Here is a 7,342-nt window from a genome sequence, read left to right as displayed (position 1 = left end):
AGTCGAAGAAAGAAAATGATTCTGTTTGGGTGATAATGGATAGACTAATGAAGTCAGCACATTTCATTCTAGTAAGGACTACTTATACCGCCTAGGCATATGCGAGGATATTTGTTTGGTAGATAGTTCGACATCATGGAGTTCTAGGTACGATGGTATCGGATCGAGATTCAGCGTTCATTCTGTATTTTTGGAAGGATTTCCAGAATTCATTTGGCAACAGATTTATCTTACAGTAGTGTATTCTACCCACAGACGGATGGTAAGATGGAAAGAGTAAATCAGATGTTGGAGGACATGTTGCGGGCTTGTGCCATTTACTTCCAAAGTCAACTGGGAGGATCATATTCTACTGATAGAGTTCTCTTATAACAACAGTTATCAAGCGATAATTGGTGTGGCCCCGTATGAAGCATCGTACGGGAGGCCTTGCAGATCGCCTATATATTGGGTAGAGCAGGAGGATATTTTAATGCTTGGGCCAGAGCTTATGAGATAGATTACTGAGAAAGTAACATTGCTTGGGCCAGAGCTTATGAGATAGATTTCTGAGAAAGTAACATAAATCAAAGAACATGTTCTAGCCGCTCAGAGTCAGCAAAAGAGCTATGCAGATAAGAAATGAGGACATTTAGAGTTTCAGATTTGAAGAGTTAGTTATGCTGAAAGTATCGTCTATAAAAGACGTTCAGCGATTCGGAAGGCGGAGAAAGCTTGTACTAAGATATATTGGACTGTTTCGGATTTTGGAGCTTATTGGGGCTGTTTCATATGGACTAGACTTCCCAGCATCGATGTCTAGTGTACATAAAGTATTTCATGTTTCAATGTTCATGAAACAATTACATGATGAAGAGCAGCAGTGAGTGTTGAACGCATCGGAGATTTAGCTTCAGGATGATTTGACTACGATTGAAATCTCAGCTTATATACTTGCTAGAGAAGACAAGAAATTTAGAAACAGGATATTTTTTTTTTCCTTTGGTGAAAATTCAGTGGAACCAGAAAGGAGTTGAGGAGGTTTCCTGGGAGCGCGATGAGGACATGCGTCGCGATTACCCACCCTGTTTGAACAGGTAAATTAATTTTTATGATATGTGTTTTATATTATGTTTACATCTTGGGTTATATTTACATTTAACACTAGAATGTGAATATTTCTACTTAATTCTTAATCTTTTGGAACACATGGTATATATATGGGGGGTTCCTTGTTTGGATTTTTCACCCGATGTACTAGTTCCACTAGATTAGGGTTCGAGCGGGAATATTACCATTTTAGATCGTTAGGAATAAATATTTCTATATGTTCATCTAGAAGTTCATATTGCGAGATGCGTATGATTTCCGAATTTCGAGGACGAAATTCTTTTAAGGGGGGAAGAATGTAAAACCCCGAAAATTTGAATATAGTGTGATAAATAATTATAAATATGTTATATAGTGAAAATAATGTATTTTGATATTTGAGTATGATAGGAATTGATTTGAGATCAATTCAATGCATAATTGTGAATATACGAGTGTAAATACACAAAACATGCACAAAGGCAAATAGTGAGAATCTGAGAATTTTGACCAGTTGAGAGTTTCTATATTTTGCACACTGATTCAGTTAGAATATGAAAATGTGTATAAGACCAAAGTTGTAGGTCTCTTCAAGAGCTTTCCAACGAATCTTAGATCACCTCATTCCGAGATCAGATGAGAAAGTTATAGCCTTTTCACCGAACCCCAGTCTGAGAATGACCCAGGAACCTGCGCAGTCGACCGCCGTGGTCGCTGCGGTCGACCGCGCAGCGAACCTGGTTCTGCCAGTTCAGTTTCGGGTCAGGTTTTGTTTATACCAAACCCGGTTGTTACCCTACTTATATATACTCGTTTTGAAGCTCTCAGAACCCTCTTTCAAACCCTAATAGCCTCAGCCCCCCTTCTCTCTCTCCTCTCAAACCCTAACTTGGTTTGTGGCATTTTTGGGCGTTTCGAAGGATTTTCGGTGGAATTTCGCGAGATTCTTGGTGGATTCAGCGAGAGGAATCATTCTCCTACAGATCTAGGGCTTGGTTCTCATCAGAGGCGAGTAACATCTCGCCCAACTTCACCTCTTTTCGTTTTCATGCTTAAATTTGAGTTTTTCCGGTTTTATTGGGCCTAAAATCGTATTTTTGGTACAAGTAATAAATCATTATGGTATATGATGCATAGCTCAAGTATTTCAGATGTTTAAAAACCCACCCACGAATTTGTCTTTATGAGATCTAGATCTGAAAATGGTTAAATAAGAATTAATCATGTTTTACTGCTTTAATGACATCTAAATCATGTTTCTTTTGTTGTCTTATTGGAAATCTAATTGTTAGATTTTAAATGATTAAAACTTGTAGTTCTCTATCCTATGACTTGGTATAAATGTTAGAGTTATGCTATAATGGAAATCGTTAAGTTTGTTTGGGTTTTGAAGCCGACAGAAACCCTAACTGGGCTTCTGTCAGCTTCGCGGTCGACCGCAATGGACGCGGCGGTCGACCGCCCTGAGTTAGTTTCAGCAGAATGTTTCTGCTATTTGAGCGGTCGACCGACATGACCTCTGCGGTCGACCGCCGCTCAGTTCTGAGCCCAGTGAGTTTCGGCTCAGTGAGCGGTCGACCGGAGGGGTCTCTGCGGTCGACCGCCGCACTGTTTGTGCATATATTCGTGTTGGTTGTGCATTTTATACGTCCGAGGGGTCGCCTCGATTATCTGACACTACATTGCAATCTTACACTTTGTATAATTTTCCAGTTAGTCCTCGTGTTGGACACTCATTCCACTCAGTCCTCGCGTTGGACATACATTGGTTAGATTTAGTCCATGCGTTGGACATTGGTTATATTCAGTCCATGCGTTGGACATTGGTTAGATTTAGTCCATGCGTTGGACATTGGTTATATTCAGTCCATGCGTTGGACATTGGTTAGATTTAGTCCATGCGTTGGACATTGGTTATATTCAGTCCATGCGTTGGACATTGGTTAGATTTAGTCCATGCGTTGGACATTGGTTATATTCAGTCCATGCGTTGGACATTGGTTAGATTTAGTCCATGCGTTGGACATTGGTTATATTCAGTCCATGCGTTGGACACTCGTTACTTTCAGTCCATGGGTTGGACGTTTAATTTATATAGTCTATGTTTTGGACACTTAATCGTTTTCGGACATGACACTCATGTGAGTTTGCATGACACTTGTGGTGGCCTTGTCATGATTTCATTTATCGGTAGAGACGGGTTTGTATTTGTTTTATTTATTGTTTCTTGTATTAGACCTCAGGTTTAGTATTTAGGGATTTACAATTTGAGATACAAGGTATATACATGAGGGTTTCCTTGTTTGGATTATTTCGCTCGACGTACCTACGCTCGTGTTGTAAATTCCTAAATACCAAAACCCATTGTTGTTAGGACAAATGATTTTATATTATTATGTATTAATTGTATTTTCTGTATACAACGAGCCCTTTCCCTTGGGGTTGGTTGTGATGTTGCTCGCTAGCGCTTTGACGCTCGTTGTCCCTCCCCCTTTCAGGTAACGAGCCAGGAGCCCGGAGAGTCGCAGGTTGAAGGCGACACGCTTTAGTGTTCAGCTGACTATTTTTAGATATGTTTTATTTTGGAGCTCCACTGTAGACTTTGTTTAGATGTTTGAGGACTTTATTCTAGATGTTGTAAAGGCTGTGTGCCTTATTTCCTTTACTCAGACTTATTGTATTTGAGATTTGATAAGAACTCCAGTTTATTCATTTCAGATATTGACTTTGTAGTTCTATATGTTGGATGATGAAATATCATTTTGATCTCTTTCATTTCATCAGTACCTCTTGCATTATCTATTACTTGCTTTTGTACCTACACCTGTTGTTGACTCTACTAGAGATATGTTAATTGTGATGGTGAAACATGTTATTGCACGGTATGGTGCATGGCAGGTTTGACATTCTTGGTTTCACCGAGGACTGCAGCCTCGTGTGAACCCAGGGGCGCCACAGTTATTCAGTGTCAAAAAAATCAACGGGTTTGGTTTAATAACTTAAACATCCACAAATCTAATTTTTGTTGAGTAAAAAGTCCAAACGGGTCTATAATTTGAGTTGTAGAAACAAGTGGGTTGGGCATTTTATATTGCACCTAATGGGGTCGGGTTTGAGTTAAAAAACGGACTAAATGGATTTTTTGTGTAAAAATACAAGCCCTGGGATTTGAACTCCGGTAGTCAAAGGCATCTAACCACTACAAACAACATGCTATTATGTCAAAGGTGATGCATCAAATACTAAAATGTCGGTTTCAGTTAAAGTCCTCAATACATATTTTCTGAGAAGTAAATGATATATTTATATATATTATAAAAGCCGAAAATTAAGCTTCTAATTTGTACGAAAACTTATGTGAAAGTAATAGTACTAATAGCAACAATAAAGTTAAGATCATAGAGGAAAAAAGAAAAAAATAAATAAAATAGAAAAACGATAAATTGTAGGATTATAAATCCCCCCGTTTTTTTAATAAATAAGAAAAAAAAGTTTAAATCATATTCAACTATTTTTGTTGACTAAAGTTTAACTGATCAAAAGAAAGTTTAACACAAGCACAAGGCATGATTTCTTCATATATACCAAGGTTTATCTGTAGCATAATGTTAACCGAAGAACCCATGAACCAAAATGTTAGCTTATGCAAGAATTATATGTAGCATAAACTCGAAATAGACCAAGCTCCAGAACCGAGTATAATTATGTACTCCACAAAGAGCAATAATTAAATATATGTTGTGCAGACGGCGGCGCCGAGGAACCAAAACAAACGCCGATCCAAGAAGGCCAAAAACAACCAAATATCAATGCACAAACCAAACACCAATTTTAACGTGGTTCGGCAATTGCCTACGTCCACGGGGCAAGAAGGGGGAGGGTTTCCACTAATAGAGAAGGAGAGTACAAATTGAGATTACAAATCGCTCAAACGAACCAACTAATCTCACCAACAAATCTCTCAACCTCTCAACCAATAACCCTAACAAATAGCTCAGAAAGATCTCTCTTTTGTGCTCCAAAATCCCCCAAAACGCTCCTACAAAACCCTCAAATCGTATTGGTATTTATACCAAAACAGAAACCCAAACAGACTGCAAATAGGAACTCTAACTTTCCAAAAAACCCGTCATAAGTCGACTTAACAGTCTGCATAAGTCGACTTGGCAGAGCGAAAAACAGCAACTGGAGAAGAGATCATAAGTCGACTTATCAGACCTGATAAGTCGACTTGCCAGAGCCCAAAATCAACAATCCAGAGCAGAACGTAAGTCGACTCATGCACAAACATAAGTCGACTTACCATAAGTCGACTTATGCCTGTGCATGAGTCGACTTATGACCAAAAATCTGTTTTTTCCAAGTTCTTCTCCACAATTCTCCACCTCGGCGAAGTTTTCCCAAAACTGAGCCGACACCAACCAAACTTATGCCTCACATGTTGAGACCCAAATGTGAGTGCAAACACTCACTCCAAATGTCGATGTCGCTCACCAAATCGGCTGCATCAAAATGACTGCCTACGTATCCTTTGCCCAAGGAATCAAGCCTTCACGTAGTTCACCCAAACGGCCTCCAAAGGCCCTCAAACAAATAGAAAAGTCTGCAACTCTTCCCCAGTATCGCCGACGGATCTGCAACTGATAGCGGCCCCAAACTGATACAAATCAAACACCTCCATATGAGGTGAACCAATGGCCGTATCCAAATCATGTCCACCAGCTGCAACCGAATCCAAAACCAATCCATCATCTGCATCCGAAATCAAATGATCCCCAACCTGTGTCACCTCAGCTGGAGTCCCGAATGATGCAGTATGATCTGAAGTACGTGGTCGGCGACCTGTGACTAAGATGACCCAAATATGTCGAAGCTCCAGAACCAATGCTCGACAACCAACGTCGATCCTCCTCCAGAAAGGAACGACCCATCGAAACTGTCATCTCATCTCGTCGCCCCAAAGTCTCCACACCAGTGAAGTGTCTCCTACTGCCGTGAGCTCGGCACAAATGCAAGAAAGGACCCCTACCAAAGCTGAAACAATGAGTTATCTTTCTGCCAATACACTTCTTCCAACTGTTGTTGACTTCTAGGACTTTACACCAACGTAAACTGGTCGCGACCCAATAATGCCTAGAACAATCATCAACTGCGGAAACCAAGATACGATTACCTCCCAATGATGCCTCCTTGGAAGGCCCCCAAATGCCTGACTGAACACCTCCTAAAAGACCCCTCGCTCGATGGATAGGAGTGCCAAACTCCACCACGGTCTTGCTCATCCCAATATGCTCACAGGACTTCAATCTGCAGGTCATAGCACTCCTCAACAACCAATGCACGGTATTACCAATCATATACCCCAGCACCAAACAATGCCACAGTCTAGCCGAATCTGATGAAGTCGTCATCTCGCTATCAATCACCGTGCTTCCGTGCAAATAATACAAATTTCTTCTTCTGACGCCCTTCATCACAATCATGGACCCAAATGTAACCTTCAAGCGTGCATCCGCCAAGGTCACCCTATAGCCAGCTGCCTCCAAAGCTCCAAGTGAAATGATGTTCTTCTTCAACTGAGGAACGAACCTCACTCCAACCAACTCCCGAATCACCCCGTCACTCATCCTGATCCGAACAGTACCAATACCACCAATAGAGCATTTGTGATCATTCCCCATGAGCACGAAATCCCCTCTTTCCAACTCCTGAAAGCTGGAGAACCAACCCCTCCTAGGACAAATGTGGTATGTAGCCCCCGAATCCAACATCCACTCTGTAGAGTAGGCAACACAAACTGACGACAGTGCAGATAACGAGTAGCCCGAAGAATCCGAATCTGAATCGTTGCCACTAGCCTTGACAACATTCGCCTCTGAAGCTTGAATAGCTTTTCCCTTATTCTTCCCGGCTCGATCAACTAACTTTGGGCAATCGGCTTTCCAATGTCCATCTTCTTTGCAAAAGGCACATTGATTCTTACGAACTCCAAGATGTGCCCCTCTAGACTGCGACCTCCCACTACGGTTTGGACCCTTTGCTCTTGCGACCAACGCCCCCGCTACCGGCTCAAACGAAGTCTCCTTATCCTTCTTTCGAAGCTGATAATTCACAAGTGCAGCGGTGACCTCACTATACGAAAGAGATGCCTTCCCATTAATAAGAGTAAGAACGAAGGTCTCATATTCCTCGTCAGGCAAGGAACTCAATAGCAACAACGCCTTGTCCTCATCTTCAATCTTAACATCCACATTCGCCAAATCCGCAAGAAGCT

This window comes from Asparagus officinalis, chromosome 4 (genome assembly GCF_001876935.1).
Source record: "Asparagus officinalis chromosome 4, Aspof.V1, whole genome shotgun sequence".
NCBI classification, from domain to species: domain Eukaryota; kingdom Viridiplantae; phylum Streptophyta; class Magnoliopsida; order Asparagales; family Asparagaceae; genus Asparagus; species Asparagus officinalis.
Note: the sequence above shows the minus strand (reverse complement) of the source record.